This window comes from Oryza glaberrima, unplaced genomic scaffold (genome assembly GCF_000147395.1).
Source record: "Oryza glaberrima unplaced genomic scaffold, OglaRS2 ChrUN-Ctg39, whole genome shotgun sequence".
In the NCBI taxonomy this organism is placed as follows: Eukaryota; Viridiplantae; Streptophyta; class Magnoliopsida; order Poales; family Poaceae; genus Oryza; species Oryza glaberrima.
In genome coordinates this window covers 23,498-35,867 of record NW_026267044.1, presented here as the reverse complement: position 1 = coordinate 35,867, position 12,370 = coordinate 23,498, and the positions used below count along the sequence as shown (strand labels likewise).

General features: G+C 50.5%; 39 non-coding genes across 39 annotated transcripts; all 39 read left to right on the top strand.

Moving 5' to 3' along the window:
• The first annotated feature begins 22 nt into the window (after positions 1-22).
• LOC127759099 (5S ribosomal RNA) lies at positions 23-141 on the top strand. Its single transcript, XR_008014416.1, has one exon. It is a non-coding gene; the product is annotated as a 5S ribosomal RNA (ribosomal RNA).
• A 207-nt stretch (positions 142-348) lies between these two features.
• On the top strand, positions 349-467 carry LOC127759088 (5S ribosomal RNA). The gene has a single exon (XR_008014403.1). It is a non-coding gene; the product is annotated as a 5S ribosomal RNA (ribosomal RNA).
• Positions 468-672: 205 nt separating this feature from the next.
• LOC127759076 (5S ribosomal RNA) lies at positions 673-791 on the top strand. The gene has a single exon (XR_008014391.1). It is a non-coding gene; the product is annotated as a 5S ribosomal RNA (ribosomal RNA).
• A 206-nt stretch (positions 792-997) lies between these two features.
• Positions 998-1,116, top strand: LOC127759065 (5S ribosomal RNA). Its single transcript, XR_008014380.1, has one exon. It is a non-coding gene; the product is annotated as a 5S ribosomal RNA (ribosomal RNA).
• A 206-nt stretch (positions 1,117-1,322) lies between these two features.
• On the top strand, positions 1,323-1,441 carry LOC127759053 (5S ribosomal RNA). Its single transcript, XR_008014369.1, has one exon. It is a non-coding gene; the product is annotated as a 5S ribosomal RNA (ribosomal RNA).
• A 206-nt stretch (positions 1,442-1,647) lies between these two features.
• Positions 1,648-1,766, top strand: LOC127759040 (5S ribosomal RNA). The gene has a single exon (XR_008014358.1). It is a non-coding gene; the product is annotated as a 5S ribosomal RNA (ribosomal RNA).
• A 206-nt stretch (positions 1,767-1,972) lies between these two features.
• On the top strand, positions 1,973-2,091 carry LOC127759028 (5S ribosomal RNA). Its single transcript, XR_008014347.1, has one exon. It is a non-coding gene; the product is annotated as a 5S ribosomal RNA (ribosomal RNA).
• A 207-nt stretch (positions 2,092-2,298) lies between these two features.
• Positions 2,299-2,417, top strand: LOC127759017 (5S ribosomal RNA). The gene has a single exon (XR_008014336.1). It is a non-coding gene; the product is annotated as a 5S ribosomal RNA (ribosomal RNA).
• A 206-nt stretch (positions 2,418-2,623) lies between these two features.
• On the top strand, positions 2,624-2,742 carry LOC127759004 (5S ribosomal RNA). Its single transcript, XR_008014324.1, has one exon. It is a non-coding gene; the product is annotated as a 5S ribosomal RNA (ribosomal RNA).
• A 207-nt stretch (positions 2,743-2,949) lies between these two features.
• Positions 2,950-3,068, top strand: LOC127758992 (5S ribosomal RNA). Its single transcript, XR_008014313.1, has one exon. It is a non-coding gene; the product is annotated as a 5S ribosomal RNA (ribosomal RNA).
• Positions 3,069-3,273: 205 nt separating this feature from the next.
• On the top strand, positions 3,274-3,392 carry LOC127758981 (5S ribosomal RNA). The gene has a single exon (XR_008014302.1). It is a non-coding gene; the product is annotated as a 5S ribosomal RNA (ribosomal RNA).
• A 207-nt stretch (positions 3,393-3,599) lies between these two features.
• On the top strand, positions 3,600-3,718 carry LOC127758969 (5S ribosomal RNA). The gene has a single exon (XR_008014291.1). It is a non-coding gene; the product is annotated as a 5S ribosomal RNA (ribosomal RNA).
• Positions 3,719-3,924: 206 nt separating this feature from the next.
• Positions 3,925-4,044, top strand: LOC127758593 (5S ribosomal RNA). The gene has a single exon (XR_008013952.1). It is a non-coding gene; the product is annotated as a 5S ribosomal RNA (ribosomal RNA).
• A 166-nt stretch (positions 4,045-4,210) lies between these two features.
• Positions 4,211-4,329, top strand: LOC127758531 (5S ribosomal RNA). The gene has a single exon (XR_008013894.1). It is a non-coding gene; the product is annotated as a 5S ribosomal RNA (ribosomal RNA).
• Positions 4,330-4,536: 207 nt separating this feature from the next.
• LOC127758620 (5S ribosomal RNA) lies at positions 4,537-4,655 on the top strand. Its single transcript, XR_008013976.1, has one exon. It is a non-coding gene; the product is annotated as a 5S ribosomal RNA (ribosomal RNA).
• Positions 4,656-4,816: 161 nt separating this feature from the next.
• LOC127758590 (5S ribosomal RNA) lies at positions 4,817-4,936 on the top strand. Its single transcript, XR_008013949.1, has one exon. It is a non-coding gene; the product is annotated as a 5S ribosomal RNA (ribosomal RNA).
• A 208-nt stretch (positions 4,937-5,144) lies between these two features.
• On the top strand, positions 5,145-5,263 carry LOC127758958 (5S ribosomal RNA). The gene has a single exon (XR_008014280.1). It is a non-coding gene; the product is annotated as a 5S ribosomal RNA (ribosomal RNA).
• Positions 5,264-5,469: 206 nt separating this feature from the next.
• LOC127758946 (5S ribosomal RNA) lies at positions 5,470-5,588 on the top strand. Its single transcript, XR_008014269.1, has one exon. It is a non-coding gene; the product is annotated as a 5S ribosomal RNA (ribosomal RNA).
• Positions 5,589-5,794: 206 nt separating this feature from the next.
• Positions 5,795-5,913, top strand: LOC127758934 (5S ribosomal RNA). The gene has a single exon (XR_008014258.1). It is a non-coding gene; the product is annotated as a 5S ribosomal RNA (ribosomal RNA).
• Positions 5,914-6,119: 206 nt separating this feature from the next.
• On the top strand, positions 6,120-6,238 carry LOC127758923 (5S ribosomal RNA). Its single transcript, XR_008014247.1, has one exon. It is a non-coding gene; the product is annotated as a 5S ribosomal RNA (ribosomal RNA).
• A 207-nt stretch (positions 6,239-6,445) lies between these two features.
• LOC127758912 (5S ribosomal RNA) lies at positions 6,446-6,564 on the top strand. Its single transcript, XR_008014236.1, has one exon. It is a non-coding gene; the product is annotated as a 5S ribosomal RNA (ribosomal RNA).
• A 205-nt stretch (positions 6,565-6,769) lies between these two features.
• Positions 6,770-6,888, top strand: LOC127758900 (5S ribosomal RNA). Its single transcript, XR_008014225.1, has one exon. It is a non-coding gene; the product is annotated as a 5S ribosomal RNA (ribosomal RNA).
• Positions 6,889-7,094: 206 nt separating this feature from the next.
• On the top strand, positions 7,095-7,213 carry LOC127758887 (5S ribosomal RNA). The gene has a single exon (XR_008014211.1). It is a non-coding gene; the product is annotated as a 5S ribosomal RNA (ribosomal RNA).
• A 206-nt stretch (positions 7,214-7,419) lies between these two features.
• On the top strand, positions 7,420-7,538 carry LOC127758875 (5S ribosomal RNA). Its single transcript, XR_008014200.1, has one exon. It is a non-coding gene; the product is annotated as a 5S ribosomal RNA (ribosomal RNA).
• A 206-nt stretch (positions 7,539-7,744) lies between these two features.
• Positions 7,745-7,863, top strand: LOC127758863 (5S ribosomal RNA). Its single transcript, XR_008014189.1, has one exon. It is a non-coding gene; the product is annotated as a 5S ribosomal RNA (ribosomal RNA).
• A 204-nt stretch (positions 7,864-8,067) lies between these two features.
• LOC127758851 (5S ribosomal RNA) lies at positions 8,068-8,186 on the top strand. The gene has a single exon (XR_008014178.1). It is a non-coding gene; the product is annotated as a 5S ribosomal RNA (ribosomal RNA).
• Positions 8,187-8,392: 206 nt separating this feature from the next.
• On the top strand, positions 8,393-8,510 carry LOC127758640 (5S ribosomal RNA). The gene has a single exon (XR_008013996.1). It is a non-coding gene; the product is annotated as a 5S ribosomal RNA (ribosomal RNA).
• Positions 8,511-8,672: 162 nt separating this feature from the next.
• Positions 8,673-8,791, top strand: LOC127758569 (5S ribosomal RNA). The gene has a single exon (XR_008013929.1). It is a non-coding gene; the product is annotated as a 5S ribosomal RNA (ribosomal RNA).
• A 206-nt stretch (positions 8,792-8,997) lies between these two features.
• LOC127758568 (5S ribosomal RNA) lies at positions 8,998-9,116 on the top strand. The gene has a single exon (XR_008013928.1). It is a non-coding gene; the product is annotated as a 5S ribosomal RNA (ribosomal RNA).
• Positions 9,117-9,322: 206 nt separating this feature from the next.
• On the top strand, positions 9,323-9,441 carry LOC127758840 (5S ribosomal RNA). Its single transcript, XR_008014167.1, has one exon. It is a non-coding gene; the product is annotated as a 5S ribosomal RNA (ribosomal RNA).
• A 206-nt stretch (positions 9,442-9,647) lies between these two features.
• LOC127758828 (5S ribosomal RNA) lies at positions 9,648-9,766 on the top strand. The gene has a single exon (XR_008014156.1). It is a non-coding gene; the product is annotated as a 5S ribosomal RNA (ribosomal RNA).
• A 206-nt stretch (positions 9,767-9,972) lies between these two features.
• LOC127758816 (5S ribosomal RNA) lies at positions 9,973-10,091 on the top strand. The gene has a single exon (XR_008014145.1). It is a non-coding gene; the product is annotated as a 5S ribosomal RNA (ribosomal RNA).
• A 206-nt stretch (positions 10,092-10,297) lies between these two features.
• LOC127758804 (5S ribosomal RNA) lies at positions 10,298-10,416 on the top strand. The gene has a single exon (XR_008014134.1). It is a non-coding gene; the product is annotated as a 5S ribosomal RNA (ribosomal RNA).
• Positions 10,417-10,622: 206 nt separating this feature from the next.
• LOC127758793 (5S ribosomal RNA) lies at positions 10,623-10,741 on the top strand. The gene has a single exon (XR_008014123.1). It is a non-coding gene; the product is annotated as a 5S ribosomal RNA (ribosomal RNA).
• Positions 10,742-10,947: 206 nt separating this feature from the next.
• LOC127758534 (5S ribosomal RNA) lies at positions 10,948-11,066 on the top strand. The gene has a single exon (XR_008013897.1). It is a non-coding gene; the product is annotated as a 5S ribosomal RNA (ribosomal RNA).
• Positions 11,067-11,272: 206 nt separating this feature from the next.
• On the top strand, positions 11,273-11,391 carry LOC127758781 (5S ribosomal RNA). The gene has a single exon (XR_008014112.1). It is a non-coding gene; the product is annotated as a 5S ribosomal RNA (ribosomal RNA).
• Positions 11,392-11,597: 206 nt separating this feature from the next.
• LOC127758525 (5S ribosomal RNA) lies at positions 11,598-11,716 on the top strand. Its single transcript, XR_008013889.1, has one exon. It is a non-coding gene; the product is annotated as a 5S ribosomal RNA (ribosomal RNA).
• A 206-nt stretch (positions 11,717-11,922) lies between these two features.
• Positions 11,923-12,041, top strand: LOC127758768 (5S ribosomal RNA). Its single transcript, XR_008014100.1, has one exon. It is a non-coding gene; the product is annotated as a 5S ribosomal RNA (ribosomal RNA).
• Positions 12,042-12,248: 207 nt separating this feature from the next.
• LOC127758524 (5S ribosomal RNA) lies at positions 12,249-12,367 on the top strand. Its single transcript, XR_008013888.1, has one exon. It is a non-coding gene; the product is annotated as a 5S ribosomal RNA (ribosomal RNA).
• Positions 12,368-12,370: the final 3 nt, after the last annotated feature.

The window sequence follows — 12,370 nt, the reverse complement described above, 5'->3', positions numbered from 1 at the left end:
CCGAATGACGCCTAGACATATCGGATGCGATCATACCAGCACTAAAGCACCGGATCCCATCAGAACTCCGAAGTTAAGCGTGCTTGGGCGAGAGTAGTACTAGGATGGGTGACCTCCTGGGAAGTCCTCGTGTTGCATCCCTCCTTTTTGTCGTCTCTCTCTCCCCTCTTTTGACTCGCGCCGCTGCGTCCCTCGTGTTGTGCCGCTCCTTGGGCGAGAGCTGCGGAGAATCGGATTGTAACATTTTCTGTAGATGTCCGTGGATATATCATTTGCCTGATTCCGAGTCCGTATGAGAAAGTTACGCCTATTTTAAGAAATGACATCCGAATGACGCCTAGACATATCGGATGCGATCATACCAGCACTAAAGCACCGGATCCCATCAGAACTCCGAAGTTAAGCGTGCTTGGGCGAGAGTAGTACTAGGATGGGTGACCTCCTGGGAAGTCCTCGTGTTGCATCCCTCCTTTTTGTCGTCTCTCTCTCCCCTCTTTTGACTCGCGCCGCTGCGTCCCTCGTGTTGTGCGCTCCTTGGGCGAGAGCTGCGGAGAATCGGATGTAACATTTTCTGTAGATGTCCGTGGATATATCATTTGCCTGATTCCGAGTCCGTATGAGAAAGTTACGCCTATTTTAAGAAATGACATCCGAATGACGCCTAGACATATCGGATGCGATCATACCAGCACTAAAGCACCGGATCCCATCAGAACTCCGAAGTTAAGCGTGCTTGGGCGAGAGTAGTACTAGGATGGGTGACCTCCTGGGAAGTCCTCGTGTTGCATCCCTCCTTTTTGTCGTCTCTCTCTCCCCTCTTTTGACTCGCGCCGCTGCGTCCCTCGTGTTGTGCCGCTCCTTGGGCGAGAGCTGCGGAGAATCGGATGTAACATTTTCTGTAGATGTCCGTGGATATATCATTTGCCTGATTCCGAGTCCGTATGAGAAAGTTACGCCTATTTTAAGAAATGACATCCGAATGACGCCTAGACATATCGGATGCGATCATACCAGCACTAAAGCACCGGATCCCATCAGAACTCCGAAGTTAAGCGTGCTTGGGCGAGAGTAGTACTAGGATGGGTGACCTCCTGGGAAGTCCTCGTGTTGCATCCCTCCTTTTTGTCGTCTCTCTCTCCCCTCTTTTGACTCGCGCCGCTGCGTCCCTCGTGTTGTGTCGCTCCTTGGGCGAGAGCTGCGGAGAATCGGATGTAACATTTTCTGTAGATGTCCGTGGATATATCATTTGCCTGATTCCGAGTCCGTATGAGAAAGTTACGCCTATTTTAAGAAATGACATCCGAATGACGCCTAGACATATCGGATGCGATCATACCAGCACTAAAGCACCGGATCCCATCAGAACTCCGAAGTTAAGCGTGCTTGGGCGAGAGTAGTACTAGGATGGGTGACCTCCTGGGAAGTCCTCGTGTTGCATCCCTCCTTTTTGTCGTCTCTCTCTCCCCTCTTTTGACTCGCGCCGCTGCGTCCCTCGTGTTGTGCCGCTCCTTGGGCGAGAGCTGCGGAGAATCGGATGTAACATTTTCTGTAGATGTCCGTGGATATATCATTTGCCTGATTCCGAGTCCGTATGAGAAAGTTACGCCTATTTTAAGAAATGACATCCGAATGACGCCTAGACATATCGGATGCGATCATACCAGCACTAAAGCACCGGATCCCATCAGAACTCCGAAGTTAAGCGTGCTTGGGCGAGAGTAGTACTAGGATGGGTGACCTCCTGGGAAGTCCTCGTGTTGCATCCCTCCTTTTTGTCGTCTCTCTCTCCCCTCTTTTGACTCGCGCCGCTGCGTCCCTCGTGTTGTGCCGCTCCTTGGGCGAGAGCTGCGGAGAATCGGATGTAACATTTTCTGTAGATGTCCGTGGATATATCATTTGCCTGATTCCGAGTCCGTATGAGAAAGTTACGCCTATTTTAAGAAATGACATCCGAATGACGCCTAGACATATCGGATGCGATCATACCAGCACTAAAGCACCGGATCCCATCAGAACTCCGAAGTTAAGCGTGCTTGGGCGAGAGTAGTACTAGGATGGGTGACCTCCTGGGAAGTCCTCGTGTTGCATCCCTCCTTTTTGTCGTCTCTCTCTCCCCTCTTTTGACTCGCGCCGCTGCGTCCCTCGTGTTGTGTCCGCTCCTTGGGCGAGAGCTGCGGAGAATCGGATGTAACATTTTCTGTAGATGTCCGTGGATATATCATTTGCCTGATTCCGAGTCCGTATGAGAAAGTTACGCCTATTTTAAGAAATGACATCCGAATGACGCCTAGACATATCGGATGCGATCATACCAGCACTAAAGCACCGGATCCCATCAGAACTCCGAAGTTAAGCGTGCTTGGGCGAGAGTAGTACTAGGATGGGTGACCTCCTGGGAAGTCCTCGTGTTGCATCCCTCCTTTTTGTCGTCTCTCTCTCCCCTCTTTTGACTCGCGCCGCTGCGTCCCTCGTGTTGTGCCGCTCCTTGGGCGAGAGCTGCGGAGAATCGGATGTAACATTTTCTGTAGATGTCCGTGGATATATCATTTGCCTGATTCCGAGTCCGTATGAGAAAGTTACGCCTATTTTAAGAAATGACATCCGAATGACGCCTAGACATATCGGATGCGATCATACCAGCACTAAAGCACCGGATCCCATCAGAACTCCGAAGTTAAGCGTGCTTGGGCGAGAGTAGTACTAGGATGGGTGACCTCCTGGGAAGTCCTCGTGTTGCATCCCTCCTTTTTGTCGTCTCTCTCTCCCCTCTTTTGACTCGCGCCGCTGCGTCCCTCGTGTTGTGTCCGCTCCTTGGGCGAGAGCTGCGGAGAATCGGATGTAACATTTTCTGTAGATGTCCGTGGATATATCATTTGCCTGATTCCGAGTCCGTATGAGAAAGTTACGCCTATTTTAAGAAATGACATCCGAATGACGCCTAGACATATCGGATGCGATCATACCAGCACTAAAGCACCGGATCCCATCAGAACTCCGAAGTTAAGCGTGCTTGGGCGAGAGTAGTACTAGGATGGGTGACCTCCTGGGAAGTCCTCGTGTTGCATCCCTCCTTTTTGTCGTCTCTCTCTCCCCTCTTTGACTCGCGCCGCTGCGTCCCTCGTGTTGTGTCGCTCCTTGGGCGAGAGCTGCGGAGAATCGGATGTAACATTTTCTGTAGATGTCCGTGGATATATCATTTGCCTGATTCCGAGTCCGTATGAGAAAGTTACGCCTATTTTAAGAAATGACATCCGAATGACGCCTAGACATATCGGATGCGATCATACCAGCACTAAAGCACCGGATCCCATCAGAACTCCGAAGTTAAGCGTGCTTGGGCGAGAGTAGTACTAGGATGGGTGACCTCCTGGGAAGTCCTCGTGTTGCATCCCTCCTTTTTGTCGTCTCTCTCTCCCCTCTTTTGACTCGCGCCGCTGCGTCCCTCGTGTTGTGTCCGCTCCTTGGGCGAGAGCTGCGGAGAATCGGATGTAACATTTTCTGTAGATGTCCGTGGATATATCATTTGCCTGATTCCGAGTCCGTATGAGAAAGTTACGCCTATTTTAAGAAATGACATCCGAATGACGCCTAGACATATCGGATGCGATCATACCAGCACTAAAGCACCGGATCCCATCAGAACTCCGAAGTTAAGCGTGCTTGGGCGAGAGTAGTACTAGGATGGGTGACCTCCTGGGAAGTCCTCGTGTTGCATCCCTCCTTTTTGTCGTCTCTCTCTCCCCTCTTTTGACTCGCGCCGCTGCGTCCCTCGTGTTGTGTCGCTCCTTGGGCGAGAGCTGCGGAGAATCGGATGTAACATTTTCTGTAGATGTCCGTGGATATATCATTTGCCTGATTCCGAGTCCGTATGAGAAAGTTACGCCTATTTTAAGAAATGACATCCGAATGACGCCTAGACATATCGGATGCGATCATACCAGCACTAAAGCACCGGATCCCATTAGAACTCCGAAGTTAAGCGTGCTTGGGCGAGAGTAGTACTAGGATGGGTGACCTCCTAGGGAAGTCCTCGTGTTGCATCCCCTCCTTTTTGTCGTCTCTCTCGGTCCCCTCTTTTGACTCTGCGCCGGAATCGGATGTAACATTTTCTGTAGATGTCCGTGGATATATCATTTGCCTGATTCCGAGTCCGTATGAGAAAGTTACGCCTATTTTAAGAAATGACATCCGAATGACGCCTAGACATATCGGATGCGATCATACCAGCACTAAAGCACCGGATCCCATCAGAACTCCGAAGTTAAGCGTGCTTGGGCGAGAGTAGTACTAGGATGGGTGACCTCCTGGGAAGTCCTCGTGTTGCAATCCCTCCTTTTTGTCGTCTCTCTCTCCCCTCTTTTGACTCGCGCCGCTGCGTCCCTCGTGTTGTGTCGCTCCTTGGGCGAGAGCTGCGGAGAATCGGATGTAACATTTTCTGTAGATGTCCGTGGATATATCATTTGCCTGATTCCGAGTCCGTATGAGAAAGTTACGCCTATTTTAAGAGATGACATCCGAATGACGCCTAGACATATCGGATGCGATCATACCAGCACTAAAGCATCGGATCCCATCAGAACGCCAAAGTTAAGCGTGCTTGGGCGAGAGTAGTACTAGGATGGGTGACCTCCTGGGAAGTCCTCGTGTTGCATCCCTCATTTTTGTCGTCTCTCTCTCCCCTCTTTTGACTCGCGCCGGAATCGGATGTAACATTTTCTGTAGATGTCCGTGGATATATCATTTGCCTGATTCCGAGTCCGTATGAGAAAGTTACGCCTATTTAAGAAATGACATCCGAATGACGCCTAGACATATCGGATGCGATAATACCAGCACTAAAGCACCGGATCCCATCAGAACTCCGAAGTTAAGCAGTGCTTGGGCGAGAGTAGTACTAGGATGGGTGACCTCCTGGGAAGTCCTCGTGTTGCATCCCTCCTTTTTGTCGTCTCTCTCTCTCCCCTCTTTTGACTCGCGCCGCTGCGTCCCTCGTGTTGTGTCGCTCCTTGGGCGAGAGCTGCGGAGAATCGGATGTAACATTTTCTGTAGATGTCCGTGGATATATCATTTGCCTGATTCCGAGTCCGTATGAGAAAGTTACGCCTATTTTAAGAAATGACATCCGAATGACGCCTAGACATATCGGATGCGATCATACCAGCACTAAAGCACCGGATCCCATCAGAACTCCGAAGTTAAGCGTGCTTGGGCGAGAGTAGTACTAGGATGGGTGACCTCCTGGGAAGTCCTCGTGTTGCATCCCTCCTTTTTGTCGTCTCTCTCTCCCCTCTTTTGACTCGCGCCGCTGCGTCCCTCGTGTTGTGTCGCTCCTTGGGCGAGAGCTGCGGAGAATCGGATGTAACATTTTCTGTAGATGTCCGTGGATATATCATTTGCCTGATTCCGAGTCCGTATGAGAAAGTTACGCCTATTTTAAGAAATGACATCCGAATGACGCCTAGACATATCGGATGCGATCATACCAGCACTAAAGCACCGGATCCCATCAGAACTCCGAAGTTAAGCGTGCTTGGGCGAGAGTAGTACTAGGATGGGTGACCTCCTGGGAAGTCCTCGTGTTGCATCCCTCCTTTTTGTCGTCTCTCTCTCCCCTCTTTTGACTCGCGCCGCTGCGTCCCTCGTGTTGTGTCGCTCCTTGGGCGAGAGCTGCGGAGAATCGGATGTAACATTTTCTGTAGATGTCCGTGGATATATCATTTGCCTGATTCCGAGTCCGTATGAGAAAGTTACGCCTATTTTAAGAAATGACATCCGAATGACGCCTAGACATATCGGATGCGATCATACCAGCACTAAAGCACCGGATCCCATCAGAACTCCGAAGTTAAGCGTGCTTGGGCGAGAGTAGTACTAGGATGGGTGACCTCCTGGGAAGTCCTCGTGTTGCATCCCTCCTTTTTGTCGTCTCTCTCTCCCCTCTTTTGACTCGCGCCGCTGCGTCCCTCGTGTTGTGCCGCTCCTTGGGCGAGAGCTGCGGAGAATCGGATGTAACATTTTCTGTAGATGTCCGTGGATATATCATTTGCCTGATTCCGAGTCCGTATGAGAAAGTTACGCCTATTTTAAGAAATGACATCCGAATGACGCCTAGACATATCGGATGCGATCATACCAGCACTAAAGCACCGGATCCCATCAGAACTCCGAAGTTAAGCGTGCTTGGGCGAGAGTAGTACTAGGATGGGTGACCTCCTGGGAAGTCCTCGTGTTGCATCCCTCCTTTTTGTCGTCTCTCTCTCCCCTCTTTTGACTCGCGCCGCTGCGTCCCTCGTGTTGTGTCCGCTCCTTGGGCGAGAGCTGCGGAGAATCGGATGTAACATTTTCTGTAGATGTCCGTGGATATATCATTTGCCTGATTCCGAGTCCGTATGAGAAAGTTACGCCTATTTTAAGAAATGACATCCGAATGACGCCTAGACATATCGGATGCGATCATACCAGCACTAAAGCACCGGATCCCATCAGAACTCCGAAGTTAAGCGTGCTTGGGCGAGAGTAGTACTAGGATGGGTGACCTCCTGGGAAGTCCTCGTGTTGCATCCCTCCTTTTTGTCGTCTCTCTCTCCCTCTTTTGACTCGCGCCGCTGCGTCCCTCGTGTTGTGTCGCTCCTTGGGCGAGAGCTGCGGAGAATCGGATGTAACATTTTCTGTAGATGTCCGTGGATATATCATTTGCCTGATTCCGAGTCCGTATGAGAAAGTTACGCCTATTTTAAGAAATGACATCCGAATGACGCCTAGACATATCGGATGCGATCATACCAGCACTAAAGCACCGGATCCCATCAGAACTCCGAAGTTAAGCGTGCTTGGGCGAGAGTAGTACTAGGATGGGTGACCTCCTGGGAAGTCCTCGTGTTGCATCCCTCCTTTTTGTCGTCTCTCTCTCCCCTCTTTTGACTCGCGCCGCTGCGTCCCTCGTGTTGTGTCGCTCCTTGGGCGAGAGCTGCGGAGAATCGGATGTAAGATTTTCTGTAGATGTCCGTGGATATATTATTTGCCTGATTCCGAGTCCGTATGAGAAAGTTACGCCTATTTTAAGAAATGACATCCGAATGACGCTTAGACATATTGGATGCGATCATACCAGCACTAAAGCACCGGATCCCATCAGAACTCCGAAGTTAAGCGTGCTTGGGCGAGAGTAGTACTAGGATGGGTGACCTCCTGGGAAGTCCTCGTGTTGCATCCCTCCTTTTTGTCGTCTCTCTCTCCCCTCTTTTGACTCGCGCCGCTGCGTCCCTCGTGTTGTGTCGCTCCTTGGGCGAGAGATGCGGAGAATCGGATGTAACATTTTCTGTAGATGTCCGTGGATATATCATTTGCCTGATTCCGAGTCCGTATGAGAAAGTTACGCCTATTTTAAGAAATGACATCCGAATGACGCCTAGACATATCGGATGCGATCATACCAGCACTAAAGCACCGGATCCCATCAGAACTCCGAAGTTAAGCGTGCTTGGGCGAGAGTAGTACTAGGATGGGTGACCTCCTGGGAAGTCCTCGTGTTGCATCCCTCCTTTTTGTCGTCTCTCTCTCCCCTCTTTTGACTCGCGCCGCTGCGTCCCTCGTGTTGTGTCGCTCCTTGGGCGAGAGCTGCGGAGAATCGGATGTAACATTTTCTGTAGATGTCCGTGGATATATCATTTGCCTGATTCCGAGTCCGTATGAGAAAGTTACGCCTATTTTAAGAAATGACATCCGAATGACGCCTAGACATATCGGATGCGATCATACCAGCACTAAAGCACCGGATCCCATCAGAACTCCGAAGTTAAGCGTGCTTGGGCGAGAGTAGTACTAGGATGGGTGACCTCCTGGGAAGTCCTCGTGTTGCATCCCTCCTTTTTGTCGTCTCTCTCCCCTCTTTTGACTCGCGCCGCTGCGTCCCTCGTGTTGTGTCGCTCCTTGGGCGAGAGCTGCGGAGAATCGGATGTAACATTTTCTGTAGATGTCCGTGGATATATCATTTGCCTGATTCCGAGTCCGTATGAGAAAGTTACGCCTATTTTAAGAAATGACATCCGAATGACGCCTAGACATATCGGATGCGATCATACCAGCACTAAAGCACCGGATCCCATCAGAACTCCGAAGTTAAGCGTGCTTGGGCGAGAGTAGTACTAGGATGGGTGACCTCCTGGGAAGTCCTCGTGTTGCATCCCTCCTTTTTGTCGTCTCTCTCTCCCCTCTTTTGACTCGCGCCGCTGCGTCCCTCGTGTTGTGTCGCTCCTTGGGCGAGAGCTGCGGAGAATCGGATGTAACATTTTCTGTAGATGTCCGTGGATATATCATTTGCCTGATTCCGAGTCCGTATGAGAAAGTTACGCCTATTTTAAGAAATGACATCCGAATGACGCCTAGACATATCGGATGCGATCATACCAGCACTAAAGCATCGGATCCCATCAGAACGCCGAAGTTAAGCGTGCTTGGGCGAGAGTAGTACTAGGATGGTGACCTCCTGGGAAGTCCTCGTGTTGCATCCCTCCTTTTTGTCGTCTCTCTCTCCCCTCTTTTGACTCGCGCCGGAATCGGATGTAACATTTTCTGTAGATGTCCGTGGATATATCATTTGCCTGATTCCGAGTCCGTATGAGAAAGTTACGCCTATTTTAAGAAATGACATCCGAATGACGACTAGACATATCGGATGCGATAATACCAGCACTAAAGCACCGGATCCCATCAGAACTCCGAAGTTAAGCATGCTTGGGCGAGAGTAGTACTAGGATGGGTGACCTCCTGGGAAGTCCTCGTGTTGCATCCCTCATTTTTGTCGTCTCTCTCTCCCCTCTTTTGACTCGCGCCGCTGCGTCCCTCGTGTTGTGTCGCTCCTTGGGCGAGAGCTGCGGAGAATCGGATGTAACATTTTCTGTAGATGTCCGTGGATATATCATTTGCCTGATTCCGAGTCCGTATGAGAAAGTTACGCCTATTTTAAGAAATGACATCCGAATGACGACTAGACATATCGGATGCGATAATACCAGCACTAAAGCACCGGATCCCATCAGAACTCCGAAGTTAAGCATGCTTGGGCGAGAGTAGTACTAGGATGGGTGACCTCCTGGGAAGTCCTCGTGTTGCATCCCTCATTTTTGTCGTCTCTCTCTCCCCTCTTTTGACTCGCGCCGCTGCGTCCCTCGTGTTGTGTCGCTCCTTGGGCGAGAGCTGCGGAGAATCGGATGTAACATTTTCTGTAGATGTCCGTGGATATATCATTTGCCTGATTCCGAGTCCGTATGAGAAAGTTACGCCTATTTTAAGAAATGACATCCGAATGACGCCTAGACATATCGGATGCGATCATACCAGCACTAAAGCACCGGATCCCATCAGAACTCCGAAGTTAAGCGTGCTTGGGCGAGAGTAGTACTAGGATGGGTGACCTCCTGGGAAGTCCTCGTGTTGCATCCCTCCTTTTAGTCGTCTCTCTCTCCCCTCTTTTGACTCGCGCCGCTGCGTCCCTCGTGTTGTGTCGCTCCTTGGGCGAGAGCTGCGGAGAATCGGATGAAACATTTTCTGTAGATGTCCGTGGATATATCATTTGCCTGATTCCGAGTCCGTATGAGAAAGTTACGCCTATTTTAAGAAATGACATCCGAATGACGCCTAGACATATCGGATGCGATCATACCAGCACTAAAGCACCGGATCCCATCAGAACTCCGAAGTTAAGCGTGCTTGGGCGAGAGTAGTACTAGGATGGGTGACCTCCTGGGAAGTCCTCGTGTTGCATCCCTCCTTTTTGTCGTCTCTCTCTCCCCTCTTTTGACTCGCGCCGCTGCGTCCCTCGTGTTGTGTCGCTCCTTGGGCGAGAGCTGCGGAGAATCGGATGTAACATTTTCTGTAGATGTCCGTGGATATATCATTTGCCTGATTCCGAGTCCGTATGAGAAAGTTACGCCTATTTTAAGAAATGACATCCGAATGACGCCTAGACATATCGGATGCGATCATACCAGCACTAAAGCACCGGATCCCATCAGAACTCCGAAGTTAAGCGTGCTTGGGCGAGAGTAGTACTAGGATGGGTGACCTCCTGGGAAGTCCTCGTGTTGCATCCCTCCTTTTAGTCGTCTCTCTCTCCCCTCTTTTGACTCGCGCCGCTGCGTCCCTCGTGTTGTGTCGCTCCTTGGGCGAGAGCTGCGGAGAATCGGATGAAACATTTTCTGTAGATGTCCGTGGATATATCATTTGCCTGATTCCGAGTCCGTATGAGAAAGTTACGCCTATTTTAAGAAATGACATCCGAATGACGCCTAGACATATCGGATGCGATCATACCAGCACTAAAGCACCGGATCCCATCAGAACTCCGAAGTTAAGCGTGCTTGGGCGAGAGTAGTACTAGGATGGGTGACCTCCTGGGAAGTCCTCGTGTTGCATCCCTCCTTTTTGTCGTCTCTCTCTCCCCTCTTTTGACTCGCGCCGCTGCGTCCCTCGTGTTGTGTCGCTCCTTGGGCGAGAGCTGCGGAGAATCGGATGTAACATTTTCTGTAGATGTCCGTGGATATATCATTTGCCTGATTCCGAGTCCGTATGAGAAAGTTACGCCTATTTTAAGAAATGACATCCGAATGACGCCTAGACATATCGGATGCGATCATACCAGCACTAAAGCACCGGATCCCATCAGAACTCCGAAGTTAAGCGTGCTTGGGCGAGAGTAGTACTAGGATGGGTGACCTCCTGGGAAGTCCTCGTGTTGCATCCCTCCTTTTTGTCGTCTCTCTCTCCCCTCTTTTGACTCGCGCCGCTGCGTCCCTCGTGTTGTGTCGCTCCTTGGGCGAGAGCTGCGGAGAATCGGATGAAACATTTTCTGTAGATGTCCGTGGATATATCATTTGCCTGATTCCGAGTCCGTATGAGAAAGTTACGCCTATTTTAAGAAATGACATCCGAATGACGCCTAGACATATCGGATGCGATCATACCAGCACTAAAGCACCGGATCCCATCAGAACTCCGAAGTTAAGCGGGCTTGGGCGAGAGTAGTACTAGGATGGGTGACCTCCTGGGAAGTCCTCGTGTTGCATCCCTCCTTTTTGTCGTCTCTCTCTCCCCTCTTTTGACTCGCGCCGCTGCGTCCCTCGTGTTGTGTCGCTCCTTGGGCGAGAGCTGCGGAGAATCGGATGTAACATTTTCTGTAGATGTCCGTGGATATATCATTTGCCTGATTCCGAGTCCGTATGAGAAAGTTACAACTATTTTAAGAAATGACATCCGAATGACGCCTAGACATATCGGATGCGATCATACCAGCACTAAAGCACCGGATCCCATCAGAACTCCGAAGTTAAGCGTGCTTGGGCGAGAGTAGTACTAGGATGGGTGACCTCCTGGGAAGTCCTCGTGTTGCATCCCTCCTTTTAGTCGTCTCTCTCTCCCCTCTTTTGACTCGCGCCGCTGCGTCCCTCGTGTTGTGTCGCTCCTTGGGCGAGAGCTGCGGAGAATCGGATGAAACATTTTCTGTAGATGTCCGTGGATATATCATTTGCCTGATTCCGAGTCCGTATGAGAAAGTTACGCCTATTTTAAGAAATGACATCCGAATGACGCCTAGACATATCGGATGCGATCATACCAGCACTAAAGCACCAGATCCCATCAGAACTCCGAAGTTAAGCGTGCTTGGGCGAGAGTAGTACTAGGATGGGTGACCTCCTGGGAAGTCCTCGTGTTGCATCCCTCCTTTTTGTCGTCTCTCTCTCCCCTCTTTTGACTCGCGCCGCTGCGTCCCTCGTGTTGTGTCGCTCCTTGGGCGAGAGCTGCGGAGAATCGGATGTAACATTTTCTGTAGATGTCCGTGGATATATCATTTGCCTGATTCCGAGTCCGTATGAGAAAGTTACAACTATTTTAAGAAATGACATCCGAATGACGCCTAGACATATCGGATGCGATCATACCAGCACTAAAGCACCGGATCCCATCAGAACTCCGAAGTTAAGCGTGCTTGGGCGAGAGTAGTACTAGGATGGGTGACCTCCTGGGAAGTCCTCGTGTTGCATCCCTCCTTTTAGTCGTCTCTCTCTCCCCTCTTTTGACTCGCGCCGCTGCGTCCCTCGTGTTGTGTCGCTCCTTGGGCGAGAGCTGCGGAGAATCGGATGTAAACATTTTCTGTAGATGTCCGTGGATATATCATTTGCCTGATTCCGAGTCCGTATGAGAAAGTTACGCCTATTTTAAGAAATGACATCCGAATGACGCCTAGACATATCGGATGCGATCATACCAGCACTAAAGCACCAGATCCCATCAGAACTCCGAAGTTAAGCGTGCTTGGGCGAGAGTAGTACTAGGATGGGTGACCTCCTGGGAAGTCCTCGTGTTGCATCCCTCC